The sequence below is a fragment of the Indicator indicator genome, chromosome 8, assembly GCF_027791375.1.
Source record: "Indicator indicator isolate 239-I01 chromosome 8, UM_Iind_1.1, whole genome shotgun sequence".
NCBI classification, from domain to species: Eukaryota; Metazoa; Chordata; class Aves; order Piciformes; family Indicatoridae; genus Indicator; species Indicator indicator.
In genome coordinates, this window is record NC_072017.1 from 3,946,665 (window position 1) to 3,961,818 (window position 15,154).

The window sequence follows — 15,154 nt, forward strand, 5'->3', positions numbered from 1 at the left end:
ATTCATTGCATTTCACATTTCTAGATTGTAGTTAAGTATAGCTTCATTTGCTTCCATCTGAGCTAGTCTGGCAATTTTATTTTGGAGGGGTAATTTCAACTCACCAAAGGTGTTAGACACCTTTGGCAACGGGAAGGGAATAAAGTTTCCCTTCAGCACAAAGGAAAGAGAAATGCTTTAATTTTAGAGGTGTCTGTTGTTTAGAGGCAATGCATTGATTAAAAGGCTTTGTGGCAATGGGGGATGGAGTCTGTTACCTGTAGGCAGACGTTTGTAGGTTGAAGCTGAAGAAAGCATTTGCAGATTTTGCTGTTTCTACCTTGCTAACTGCTTAAACACTTTCTGCTCTGTGGGGAAAAAAATAGATTCTGGGGGGGAAAAAAAAAAGAAAAAAAAAAAAAAAAAAAAGGAACAGATTCACAAGCTGCCCAGGGGGGTTGTGGAGTCTCCTCTGGAGACTTTCAAAACCCCCCTGGATACATTCCTGTGCAGACTACCCTAAGTGATCCTGCTTTGGCAGAGGGGTTGGACTGGTTGATTTCTTGAGGTCCCTTCCAACCTCTAACATTCTTTGATTCTGAGCTTTCATGTAGAATTGGAGCAACTGTTCTTGAAAACCCATGGCAAACACTTATACTCTATGCCCACATTAGCATATAGGGGAAAAGCAACACTGACTTCATTTTTCTCATCATTTTTTATTGATTATTTTTTTTTTTAAAGCAAGTTGTTCAGGAATGTGGGTGAGGGTTTGTGGATTGGGTTAGGATGGGCTGGCTTGCATCTGGCTGGCTTGCATCTGGCTGGCTTGCATCTGGTTGGCTTGCATCTGGATCTGGTTGGCTTGCATCTGGATCTGGCTGGCTTGCATCTGGATCTGGCTGGCTTGCATCTGGCTGGCTTGCATCTGGCTGGCTTGCATCTGGCTGAGTTGGTCTGGATCTGGTTGGCTTGCATCTGGCTGGCTTGCATCTGGTTGGGTTGGTCTGGATCTGGCTGGCTTGCATCTGGCTGGCTTGCATCTGGTTGGGTTGGTCTGGATCTGGCTGGCTTGCATCTGGCTGGCTTGCATCTGGTTGAGTTGGTCTGGATCTGGCTGGCTTGCATCTGGCTGGCTTGCATCTGGTTGGGTTGGTCTGGATCTGGCTGGCTTGCATCTGGCTGGCTTGCATCTGGTTGGGTTGGTCTGGATCTGGCTGGCTTGCATCTGGCTGGCTTGCATCTGGTTGGGTTGGTCTGGATCTGGCTGGCTTGCATCTGGCTGGCTTGCATCTGGTTGGGTTGGTCTGGATCTGGCTGGCTTGCATCTGGCTGGCTTGCATCTGGTTGGGTTGGTCTGGATCTGGCTGGCTTGCATCTGGTTGGGTTGGTCTGATCTGGTGGCTTGCATCTGGCTGGCTGCATTGGTGGTTGGTCTGGATCTGGCTGGCTTGCATCTGGCTGGCTTGCATCTGGTTGGGTTGGTCTGGATCTGGCTGGCTTGCATCTGGCTGGCTTGCATCTGGTTGGGTTGGTCTGGATCTGGCTGGCTTGCATCTGGCTGGCTTGCATCTGGTTGGGTTGGTCTGGATCTGGCTGGCTTGCATCTGGCTGGCTTGCATCTGGTTGGGTTGGTCTGGATCTGGCTGGCTTGCATCTGGCTGGCTTGCATCTGGTTGGGTTGGTCTGGATCTGGCTGGCTTGCATCTGGCTGGCTTGCATCTGGTTGGGTTGGTCTGGATCTGGCTGGCTTGCATCTGGCTGGCTTGCATCTGGTTGGGTTGGTCTGGATCTGGCTGGCTTGCATCTGGCTGGCTTGCATCTGGTTGGGTTGGTCTGGATCTGGCTGGCTTGCATCTGGCTGGCTTGCATCTGGTTGGGTTGGTCTGGATCTGGCTGGCTTGCATCTGGCTGGCTTGCATCTGGTTGGGTTGGTCTGGATCTGGCTGGCTTGCATCTGGCTGGCTTGCATCTGGTTGGGTTGGTCTGGATCTGGCTGGCTTGCATCTGGCTGGCTTGCATCTGGTTGGGTTGGTCTGGATCTGGCTGGCTTGCATCTGGCTGGCTTGCATCTGGTTGGGTTGGTCTGGATCTGGCTGGCTTGCATCTGGCTGGCTTGCATCTGGTTGGGTTGGTCTGGATCTGGCTGGCTTGCATCTGGCTGGCTTGCATCTGGTTGGGTTGGTCTGGATCTGGCTGGCTTGCATCTGGCTGGCTTGCATCTGGTTGGGTTGGTCTGGATCTGGCTGGCTTGCATCTGGCTGGCTTGCATCTGGTTGGGTTGGTCTGGATCTGGCTGGCTTGCATCTGGCTGGCTTGCATCTGGTTGGGTTGGTCTGGATCTGGCTGGCTTGCATCTGGCTGGCTTGCATCTGGTTGGGTTGGTCTGGATCTGGCTGGCTTGCATCTGGCTGGCTTGCATCTGGTTGGGTTGGTCTGGATCTGGCTGGCTTGCATCTGGCTGGCTTGCATCTGGTTGGGTTGGTCTGGATCTGGCTGGCTTGCATCTGGCTGGCTTGCATCTGGTTGGGTTGGTCTGGATCTGGCTGGCTTGCATCTGGCTGGCTTGCATCTGGTTGGGTTGGTCTGGATCTGGCTGGCTTGCATCTGGCTGGCTTGCATCTGGTTGGGTTGGTCTGGATCTGGCTGGCTTGCATCTGGCTGGCTTGCATCTGGTTGGGTTGGTCTGGATCTGGCTGGCTTGCATCTGGCTGGCTTGCATCTGGTTGGGTTGGTCTGGATCTGGCTGGCTTGCATCTGGCTGGCTTGCATCTGGTTGGGTTGGTCTGGATCTGGCTGGCTTGCATCTGGCTGGCTTGCATCTGGTTGGGTTGGTCTGGATCTGGCTGGCTTGCATCTGGCTGGCTTGCATCTGGTTGGGTTGGTCTGGATCTGGCTGGCTTGCATCTGGCTGGCTTGCATCTGGTTGGGTTGGTCTGGATCTGGCTGGCTTGCATCTGGCTGGCTTGCATCTGGTTGAGTTGGTCTGGATCTGGCTGGCTTGCATCTGGTTGAGTTGGTCTGGATCTGGTTGGTCTGGATCTGGCTGGCTTGCATCTGGTTGGCTTGGATCTGGTTGGCTTGGATCTGGTTGGCTTGGATCTGGTTGGCTTGGATCTGGTTGGCTTGCATCTGGTTGGCTTGGATCTGGTTGAGTTGGTCTGGATCTGGCTGGCTTGCATCTGGTTGGGTTGGTCTGGATCTGGCTGGCTTGCATCTGGCTGGCTTGCATCTGGTTGGGTTGGTCTGGATCTGGCTGGCTTGCATCTGGCTGGCTTGCATCTGGTTGGGTTGGTCTGGATCTGGCTGGCTTGCATCTGGCTGGCTTGCATCTGGTTGGGTTGGTCTGGATCTGGCTGGCTTGCATCTGGCTGGCTTGCATCTGGTTGGGTTGGTCTGGATCTGGCTGGCTTGCATCTGGCTGGCTTGCATCTGGTTGGGTTGGTCTGGATCTGGCTGGCTTGGATCTGGCTGGCTTGCATCTGGTTGGGTTGGTCTGGATCTGGCTGGCTTGGATCTGGCTGGCTTGCATCTGGTTGGGTTGGTCTGGATCTGGCTGGCTTGGATCTGGTTGGCTTGCATCTGGTTGGGTTGGTCTGGATCTGGCTGGCTTGGATCTGCTTGGCTTGCATCTGGTTGGGTTGGTCTGGATCTGGCTGGCTTGGATCTGCTTGGCTTGCATCTGGTTTTCCACAACATGTAGCTTCTGGAAGTAACCAGCAGGGTTTCTACAGGCTCTCTTCTGGTCATGTTTTTACAGCAGTGCTAAGGAAGCTACCTGTGATCTCCATCCTTGTTTGGTCACTCCTGTTTCTACATAAGAGTATGATGGCCCACAGCTGAGATGGGGTTTGTTCTGCTGTTGCATGATGATAGACAAGTTTCCCCGGTGTCACAGAAATAGGACAGTGACTGGCATGCCATAGGTGTGGTGCTGAGGGACATGGTTTAGCACCAGCCTTGGTAGAGTTGCATGGGCACAATGATCTTGAAGGTGTTTTCCAGCTGAAACAATTCTATGATTCAGCATGGGAGAGATGGGTCAGGATGTCTTTGATAAATCTTCCTAGAGTGTTAAGAACTAAATGCCTTGATATTTTCTAAAAACAGCACCCAGATTGATTTCTGAAGTAGCCATAAGCCCAGAAGATGTAATTACCAGGTGGCTGTTCTGGACCTTGTTTGAGCTCTCTCTCTCTCTTTCTCTATGCCCTATGCATTGAGGTATCTAATATGGACTCTTGATTTTACTTGAGTCCTAGTCTGGCTAGAACCTCAACTGCATGTCTTGGTACAGTGAACTGAGAACCTGGTGCCTGCACACACCAACAAAAGCAACAATGAGGGTCAGGGTGGACCATGACAGGTCTGTTTTTCTCCCACTTGCCATATATGAGGTGACAACTGCACATGCAGAGGAGGGATTTGCTCTCCAGAACACTACTTGTGTGGTCTCAAAGAATGTGCATAGAGTCAAAGTAATTTCTTGAGTGTGTTGATAGGTTTTCCCTTCCCTGGTAGGAATAAAGATTATAGCTGACTGAAGGAAGGCTTTCTAATAGGTGTATCCCTTCAAAATGAATCACCATTGGCAAAGCTCTGATGAGGAAATACACAATTCTGTTCAATGTGTGTAAGCCAATTCTCACCCATTTCATGCTGTTTAAATGGGAATTGCGTCCTTTGGCCTCCAGGGAGATCTGTAAACCCAACTGGTACAATGACAGCCACAGGACACATTCCCTGGCTTGTTGCAGTCAAGACAAGGCTTGGACACTAGGGTGGGTTTTCATTTGTAAAGTCTGTGGATTCCTCCCCAGGGGATCTGAGAAATGGAACTATGAAAAGTACTTTGTTAGAAGGCTTAAATTCACTCTATATTTCCACTGGGAGGTTTTTAGAGGTCTGTAAATTGAGGAAGGTTGAAACCAAACTGCATTAGGGTCATTAAATAAAAGGAGAGACAGAGGGATGATAAAAATACGTATTTCAGAGATTTATTTGGAAACCTGGCCCTGTAACTGGAAACATTTAAGTGTAGAAGTCAGAAAGGTGATGATTGTGTTTTCATAGGGATCAGAAGAACTAGTGGCCCAGTTTATACTCATTAAATAAAACAGAACATGTCTGGAGAGAGCCAAAGGCTTGTCTGGTGGGGAGAGAAGGGAGAGAAAGGAAGAGGAAGATTAGCTACTGCCTGACTTCTGGTGTCAGCCTGCCTGTAGACAACCTGAATACTGCTGACACTTAATTGTATTTTAATTGCTGTCTAATTAATTCATTTAAGCCTTGGAGAAGTTTCTTTGCCATTTTAAATCTAAATCAATCCCTTCCTCCATTAGAGAAAGCTGCAGTATTTTAGGGGGTGTGTTCAATATCTTTATCAATGACCTGGCTGAGGGCATTGAGAGTACCCTCAGCAAGTTCTGATGATACAAAACTGGGGGGGTTGGCTGACACCCCTCAGGCTGTGCAGCATCCAATGTGACCTGGACAGGCTGAGAGCTGGGTGCAGGAAAACCTCAGGAAGTTTAGTAAGGACAAGTGCAGGGTCCTGTATCTGGGGAGAAATAACAACAGGCAATAGGACAGGTTAGGGACTGCCCTGCTGGAAAGCAGCTCCACAGAGAAAAACCTTGGAGTGCTGCTGGACAGCAAGTTCTGCATGGAACAACAATGTGCTCTTGTGGCCAAGAGAGCCAAAGGGATCCTGGGGTGCATCAAGCAAGGTGTGTCCAGCAGGGCTAGGGAAGTTCTTCTTCCTCTCTGCTATGCCCTGCTGACACCACAGCTGCAATCCTGTGTCCAGTTTGGGGCTCCCCAGTTCAAGAGAGACAGAGACCTGCTGGAGAGAATCCAACAGAGAGCCAAGAGGATGCTTAGGGGACTTGAGCATCTCCCCTGTGAAGAGAGACTGAGAGCCCTGGGGCTGTTTAGTCTGGAGAAGAGAAGGCTGAGAGGGGATCTGATCAATGTCTATCAATAGCTGAGGGGTGGGTGTCAAGTGGAGGGGGCCAGGCTCTTTTGGGTGGTTCACAGTGATAAGACAAGGACCAATGGGTTCAAACTTGAACAGAGAAGATTTCAGCTCAACAGGAGGAGAAACTTCTTTCCAGTGAGGGTGACAGAGCCCTGGAACAGGCTGCCCGGGGGGTTGTGGAGTCTCCTTCTCTGGAGACTTTCCAAACCCACCTGGATGCATTCCTGTGCAGACTCCCCTAAGTGATGCTGCTCTGGCAGGGGGGTTGGACCTGATGATCTCTTGAGGACCCTTCCAACCTCTGATATCCTGTGAGACTGTGATACATTTTGAAATCTTGAGCACTTAACTGCGTCTGCAGGAGGTCAGCTTTCGTGCTGCCGTTTAGTAACTAAAGCAAAGCTCTTTACCTGGCTGCAGCAGTGCCCTGGAGCTGCCTTTACTGCATAACTTGAGGTAGCTTCTGCTGGGCAGAGCATGACTCAGACTTCAGCAGTCCCTCTCCTGGCCGAATGTGTGAACAACTATTCCCTCAGCTTCAGCAGACACTTCCTCTATTTTATCCTGACGTTTTAATTGCCTTTTTAAAAAATACATGTTCTGCAGAAAAGCTTCAAGCTTTATGAAAACCCTACTACATTTATCACCCTGGTTTTCTTCCTTAAAATCAGCAGATCACGTTTTGCACAAACTTTCCTGTATTTCTGATACTCCTTTCTGGATAAGGAACTGAAAGTGTGTTGGTGGTGGTGGTTGCAAGCTACTCTAAGTGCATTCTGTGTAAATAACTGCCCAAAGCCATTGCAAACTGTTTTGTTCTCTGTCTTTAGCTTTACCTCTTTGTTTTAGTTTGACTACTCATGGTGGAAAAGGAGGCTCTAGACTACCTTGGGGAATAATCCCCTTATAGAAAGGAAGAAAGAGGGGATTTCTGACTGTTGAGAATGGCTTTGTCAGGTGATCCCACTGTAGGAAATCTGCAAATGGTAAAGCTACCTTAATACAGCAAAACAACAGTAGCCAGCCCAGCTTAGTAAAGAAGCTTTTCCAACAAAGTAAATACTTCTGGCTCTCTTCCATCTGTGTAAAACTGACTTGTCTCCACCAAAAACCATTTGTATTCTATATCTTCTTGTTTCAATGACATAATTCCACATCCAGGTATCTCTGGGCCCCTGGTTTCTACTTTTAACCTTAGATATCAAAGTGGCTAACTGAATTCATGGAGATAATTTTCTTTCCTTGGTATGGTCTTCCATTAACCTTTTTCTTTTCCCTGAGCTTTATTATCTATTCTTTGCATGCCAGTGGCTGGAATATATTTGCCATTTGCTCTTGAAAGGTCTGAGCATAGCAAGAGGGATGTGGAATTTAATCACATCAATTCTTTAATGACTTTGCTAACCTTTTCCATCTGGTTTTACTTTCTTGATCCCTTTTGGGATGGAAAGGAACAATGACTATCTGCTTAATCAAATTCAGGCCTTATCACCCTCAGCTTTGCAGAGTGTATATATATATTAAAAGATGATGGTTCACTCTCTCTGATGGAGAAAGACAAAAAATTTGAGGGAGTAGCATTTAAAACAAATTACAGAGAAGTTGTAGGGCCAGTAACTCTTACCGGACAGTAAAAATGATGTTATATCAAATAAAATATTGTTTTAGAAATACTTTGACAGCGTTGTAAAAACACAAATCTGTCATGTGGCAGGAAGCCTCCCCACACTTCATCTTCTCCCATACATACATTTTCATGGCCCTTGAGAAAACTTCCGGACTTGTGATTTATGGTAACATTTATTTTACCCTTCCAAGGCATTCAGAATATCTGTTGCTAGAAAACAACTGTGATGTCCCTGAATCCATTCTCAGTATTAAGGGGAAACTCCTAAGCCTGTTAAACAACCTTATTAAAATTCTTCTACTCCATCTTTTGGAAGAAGGGAGACTTTGTCACAACCAGCTAAGGAATATTGGAAAAACAAACAAACATATTCTATGTTTAAAAACTCCAGAGCAGACATGGTAAACATTTAGCATAATAAATTTACCAACATGTTTCAATGCTCTATGTTTTCCTTAACCACAAAGAGCAGGCAGAGTGAGGCTGCTTGGAAAAGGGCAGCTTTCATCTGCATGTTTGAGGTGGAATCAATGCACATGATTTGTTCTATGAAGTTGTCTGAAGAGACAGCTCCGTCCAAAACCAGGAGAGAGGTAGTATGTAAATGCCTGTTCAACAGAAGTTATCATTGTTGGCAGGCTGGCATTCATCAAAAGCCTTTACAGGCTCTTATGATAAAGTGTGCTCCTCAGTTTTGCACCATGTATTTTTAATGTTATTGCTATCATTTATCAGGTTTTATTTTTCTTCTCTGACCAAGAAATAACACAGGTGTAAAGAGGTGAAATACTTTACTCTTCTTCTGCCTAAAGGTTTCCCAGTCAACACTCTTTCAGCAGACCAGACCACAGAAGGTGATGAAAGAGTTTTCAGTCAATGTTTTCAATACCTAAACAAATGATGAGAAATGTGACCCAAAGCAGCAAACATCCAGGAAAGAGATTTCTCTTCACACTGCTGCTTTGCTCCATGTTGCTCACCAGGTATTCTGTTTGTCCCTCTGTCCCTCTCTTGTTGCAGCTATTCCACTTTGCTAGAAGCTCTCTAGTTTCTTGGGTGCATCTGTTCAGGGCTTGTCAATAGCTACTCCTTTTGTCCTTCCGTGGCAGTATCTCTTTTTCTTGTTGATGTTTTCTAGAGACACTTTATGAGAGTTTCCTTTCTCTCTTTGCCCCTCCTTCTTCAGCATTCACTCCAGCAGGCATAAGAAGAGCAAGACTCAAATTTCTTCTGCAGTACAAGCGGCCCTGTTATTTCTGTGGCCCTTTTGGACACATTCTAAGTTTCAATTCCTTCTTCCAAAACATTCATTTAAAAGCTGATCCTTATTATTCCTCAAGGAGTCACACCAAGGTACTGAAGCTGTATTTCTCCTGGGGAAAGCTTCCTGGCATGTCCTAGGATCACATTTGCTTTACAGTGCCACTTGACATCAGTGATTCACAACCCTGTTTCTGATTAATGAACACTGAATTTAGCAGTACTACAGAAAGAGGACCTTAGAGAGACATAGGACAGGTTGCACACTGAAGAACCTGTCACAGGAGAGCAGCCACTAAGGAGAATTTGGCATGCCTGGACCCCTGCACATGTTCCTTTGACAATCTCACTGCATCCATGGCTCTTCAGCCTGGAGAAGAGAGGGCTCCAGGGAGACCTAAGAGCAGCCTTCTAGTACCTGAAGGAAGCTTACAAGAAGGACGGAGAGAGATTGTTTACAAAGGCCTGGAGTAATAGGATGAGGGCAATGGTTTCAAACTAGCTGTTAATACCCTAAATACTCAGGGTGCATAAGAACAGGTAGAAGACTTTTTTTCTATACTTCCCTGATCCCCACAGCTGCTGACATATAGGGAAAGGAGGAGTAAAAGTATGAGGCTGGCACACAGCACAAATCAGGGTGGCTGCCAAGCTGCCTTTTTCTTTATTCTTAACATCTTTTTGTTTGGCAGGACAACCAGTGGGATGGTCGTGGATAATACGCTTCAAACTAGAGAAGAGCAGATTTAGATGGGATGTTAGGAACAGATTCTTTACCATGTGGGTAGTGGAACACTGGCACAGGTTGCCTGGGGGTTTGCGGCACCATCCCTGGAGATATTCAAGGTGAGGCTGGACAGGGCTCTGGGCAACCTGATCTAGTTGAGGATGTCCCTGCTGGCTGCAGAGGGGGTCAGAATAGATGATTTTTAGAGGTGCTTTCCAACCCAGACCATTCTGTGATTCTGTGGTTGCTTCCTGTGTAGACTTGGAAGCTCTTAAGGATGCCCTTCTGTGAATACAATGAAAGCTCTTCCTTTCCCTTTCCTATTGCTTTGTATACACAGATTTATTCCAGTTCCCCTTTCCTTTGATGTTTCATGCCTTCTGAAAAGAATATAGCAATTTACAAGGTCTTAACTACTCAAGGCCATACATGCTGCATTTTCTCCTCTCACCCCTGAAGGCTTTGAACTACCCTCAATTCAACATTAATTTTCCTGGGTTACTTGCCTGGAGTTAGTTAGTTCTCTCTACTGTCTGCCCACATCTTTGATTTGTTTTAGAGGTTTCCTCACTTGCACGTGAAAAAGAAAAAAAAAAATATCCTGCTTCTGCGTGTGAGTGAATTGCAATAATGGTCTTCAGTATTCTGCAAGATTATTAATTCAGGAAGTTGGAAATCATGTTGTCATTCTCTATGGGGAAACCTATTATTATATCACCATTAAGAACAGATTAAATAGACACTGTCCTTGTATAAATATATTATGCTAATAGTCTTTCCATGATCTCATACTACTACAGGACTATTCCTAAACCAATACATGTAGAAAATCCCATTTTGGGGGAACTTAACAATATATTAATTTTCCTTTGCATAGTCCATTGGATGCCAGGTATAGGAATGAGATTGTGGAGCATAGGCAAAACTTGGGACCTGCAATATCTATCATAAAACCTGTCTGAGTGTCTTGATACAGCCAGTGCAATCTGCAGGCAAACCATGACTTCATGGAGTCATTCAAGGTCCCTTCCATCTGTCATCACAGGAAGTTAGGGTTTGGAAGGGACCTTCCTGAGATCATCCATCCAACTGCCCTGCCAAAGCAGGATCACCTAGAGCAGGTCACACAGGAAAGCATCCAGGCAGGTTTTTAAGGTATCCAGAATCCACAACCTCTCTGAGCAGCCTGTTCCAGGGCTCTGGCACCCTCAGAGTGAAAAAGCTTTTCCTTGTGTCCACGTGGCTCCTCCTCTGCTCCAGCTTGCACCCATTGCCACTTGTCCTATATTTGGACATCACTGAGTAGAGCCTGGCTCCATCCTCCTGACACTGCTCTTCATGTATTTAGAAACATTAATGAGGTCACCTCTCAGTCCAAGGGACTCACCTTCAAATCAGTCTCTGAAGTGAAAACTCTTGGAAAGCCTTATGGGCCCCGTGGAAGTCAAGAGCACTGGTTGGGATTTTAAGGCTACATCTTGGATTGGTGGATGACTGAAACTCGGGGATACCTAAGAACTTGAGGAGACATAGCAGCAATGTGCAGTTGGATGCAGATGATTAATATTTTACAGAGTGCATTTATGAGAGACTTCAACATGGAAAGCCATGAGAATTGCAAGCAGGGAGAGTTTAAATAGTATCCAAGACCAACTTCCATTTCATTTTTAATTCTCAAACACATAAACCCAGGTTTTGTGGTGGGAGGGAGGAGAGTTACATGGCTTTACAAGCCCTCTTCACAGCTGTTGAGATGTTGTCAGTGTATTAATGAAGTACAACATTTTTTTTTTCTTGCAAGAATATTTTTTTTCAGTTTCTTTTAAATGATGGAACACCACAGCCTCATTTTCTATTTAAAACTATGTACACAAAATTAAATGAAAACTATTGAATAAAATTTAACTTGGATTTTTTTTTTTTCCCCAAGATCATAGAATGGTCCAGGCCAGAAGGGACCTCCAAAGGTCAACCAAGCTGAGTTCACCATAATCAGCAGAGACATCCCCAACTAAATCAGGCTGCCCAGGGCCTCGTTGAGCCTCACCTTGAATATCTCCAGGGAAGGAGCCTCAACCACCTCCCTGAGCAACTTGTTCCAGTGTTCCACCACCCTCATAGTGAAGAACTTGCAAGATATTTATGATGTAACAGAGAAACAACTTGAAGCCTGTGGGGTTTTTCTTTTCCTGAAGATGGAACACGCTGGTAGAAAATACAGAAAGCTGAGAAAAAAAGTTATCCTGAAGGAGGAAGGCAGTTGGGTTAGAGACATATATTTAAAGAAAAAAAAATCTTTCTGATCTCTTTGGGTAGCTCAATCCACTTGATTTTGATTTTGTTTGGTTGGGTTTATATACAGTAAGAAGGAGTTGGAGGAAACACTGTCTTTATACCTGATTTTAAAAACAGGTCTCCTGCTGTGCAAAAAATAAGGTAATTTAATATCCCCCATATCCTGAATGTACTTGTGAGGAGCTGGATTAAGCAACATAAAAGCAGGGAAGGGAGCTGCTTCTCTGCAATCCAAATGACTCCAGTGAAAAATGTGTGAAAGCTGCAAGTCTGCCAAAGTGAGCTGCAGGTACAACTCTACCAGAGTGGTATAAACAGCACATGAAAACTACTTTGCATATGTTCTTCAGGTTTTATCTGGGGCTTTGGTTTTGGTTTTGTTTTATTTTTTTGGTTTGGTTTGGTTTGGTTTGGTTTTTTGCACATGAGCTGTTGGTGTTTTGTTTTGGTTTGGGTTTTTTGGTAGACTGATCTCTTAGTTGAACACTTATAATGTAATCTTTAGGCTCAGAGCAATAGAAAGGTCCTTAGGCAAACAGAGCCCCCCTGCTAGTCCTTTAAAATTGCAAAAATTAAATAAGAATCCACTCAGCTACAAATTCTTTTTTTTTTTCCCCTGTGATTGGGAAAAGTAATCCTGGGAAGTAATCCTGCTGAGCAAATAGAAAATTCAAACAACCTACAAATAGACAAGGATACGCTGATATGAGGTTCTTGATGAACTCTTGCCTGTGATAGATGGGAAGCAGAAGAAAGGGGTGGGAGTTCTGTGGAGAGTGTGGAGCTGGAAGTTGGAGACAGGTGGTTTGGTAAATTAGTTTAAATTTTTTTTTTTCTTTTTCCCCCTTTTTTCTCCCCCTGTTTCTCTGCAGTCTCTTGCATCCCAGATGGCTGCTCCTTTGCCTCTGGTGTTTACAAGAACAGATTCAGGGGTTAAGGGAGTGGCAGCACTGGAAAGCACCTTGCCATGGCTAACAGGTGTGTTTGTGACTTCTGGCTGTGCCCATGCCTGCTTTCAGACAGAGATGTAATTTGGGGTTAGCTAGAAGCTTCCTTCATCAGCTGTGGTGCTCAGTTCCTCAGGAAGGTGAAGGAAAGAGGCTAGGGACCATCGGCAAGAGCTCAGAGCACAAAGCTAGGTACCACAGAAACGGTTAGAAGGGACTTCTCTCTTCTCAAATGGTCTTGGTGATGTTCAATAAACTCTTGCCCTGGACACCTCTGTATGTGGTGGATTTGAATGGCACTGTCCAGAGCTTTTGGTAGCACAGCACTCACTTTATAGACAGCAGCAGCATCTTCTGCTAGCAGCCACTCGGTTGCTCTCTCTCATCCAACACTTGCTACCCAGATGCTGGCAAGTACAATACTGTGTTGACACAAACTACCTGCCAAGTGCAGCTGTTGATACTTTCTTACTGTGTTACCCAGACACCAGGGCAGCTCTGGCTTGCCTTAAAAATCCCTTTGTACTTCCAGGCAGTTTTGACTCAGCGTTGTGGAAATGGATGTTAAAATGCAGCTTAGGTTTCTCCCCCTTTAGAGCACGGATGGCTCCTGCAGGCTCACATGTGAAGGAGAAAGCAAGCTCTGGGTTCCCTTAGTGAGTCATCTCTGTCTCACTGCTGTTAAATTGCTTGAGAGGAAGGCAAACCAGGCCTGTTTAAACCAAGTGTCATCCATTTATATATTATTTTCCTTTCTTCTTTTATTTATTTCCACCCCCTCTCCCTCCACCCCTCCCCCCCATTTATTTATTTAAGCTCAGAGCATTCTCAAAGCAGTGGAATGAGGTTGGACTGACAGCTCCCAAAGCCTGATGCTTTTTGTTGCACCTGCATGTATGGAAGTGAGTACAGATGAAACGAAGCACCTTTGCTCATGTAAAGATCTCTTGCACTGAGGCATAAAAGAGGCAGGGAAGGATTTATGCTGCCAGTTTAGGTGCATGTTAGGGGCATTCTGGATTTGTGTGTACTTGGGGTTTTTCAGCCTCCTCCAGCAGGGCTGGCTGAGAATCTAAGTAGTTCCTTGGGAACTGAGGTGGTCATCATGTGGCCAGCCAGGGAGCTTCTTGATCTTTCTGTCTGTTGGAGCAGCAAGAAGCAGATTAAGAAGCACTAATAGATGGAGCAAGTACTGAAATGCAGCATTTTCTTGATGCAAATGTCTTTATTATTAATTGTCATCCTGCATAATACATCATCTGGAGCGTGCAAAAAAGCTAAATTCATTTAAATGAATAAAAACACTCTAATGGCAGTTGCTTAACCCAGATATATTTATAAATAGCTCAATGTTTTTGCAAATGTGAACAAACTGTCACAGGCTATAGCTACACCCATGAGAGGTGGCTGAGGGGAGACCTCATTGCTCTCCACAGCTACCTGAAAGGAGATTGTGGAGAGGCTGCTGCTGGTCTCTTCTCACAGGTAGTTAGTGATAGAACAAGAGGGAATGACTTCAAGCTGCCACTGAGTAGGTTTAGACTGGACATAAGGAATTATTTTTTTCCCAGCAAGAGTGGTCAGGCATTGGAATGTGCTGCCCAGGGAGGTGGTTGAGTCCCCAAGCCTGGATGTGTTTCAAGGTGGTTTGGATGTGTGGTACTTGGGGCTATGGTTTAGGGGTTAGCCTTGCAGAGTAGGGTTCTGGGTTGGACTCGGTGATCCTGAGGGTCATGTCCAACATGTGATTCTGTGATAAGCAAGAGTCTGGTTTATGTTTTTTTGTTTTCCTAACAAACATGGGACATAACACAAATTTTACTGTCTAGACTCCACAATGTGATTATTTTTGTTGTTGTTGTTCTTGTTGAACCTAGACAAGACATTTCATGTAAGAACTGTCTCTGGATTATTTGTTGTTTGTGAGACAAGAACACCTTTGTGTGTGGTTTAGCTAACATTAGTCACCAACAGAAGGGAACTCTTTGAAGTCCTGGGAGGCAGAATAATTTTTAAAATGGAGATTTTTTTTTTTTTTTCCACCTGAGATAAGTCAATCTTGGATCAGCAACAAAAGCTTCCCTGGCTGGGAGCAGTTATTGAACAGACTAAGTGAATTCTGGCCATTTGTGCACTGAAATTAGGACAAAGGCTGAAACTTTTTATTAGGCCTTCAGAAAAGCCTTTTAGAATTCAGAGATTTTTTTACATTCAATATTCAGTTCCTTCTTAGTAGGAATAACACCCCCTGATTTTTTTTTCCTGCTCAAAACCTGTCAGAACTGCCCTTTTCAGCAGTTTTCAGGCAGTCTGAAGGTCTGTATCATGCTTTCTGTTCC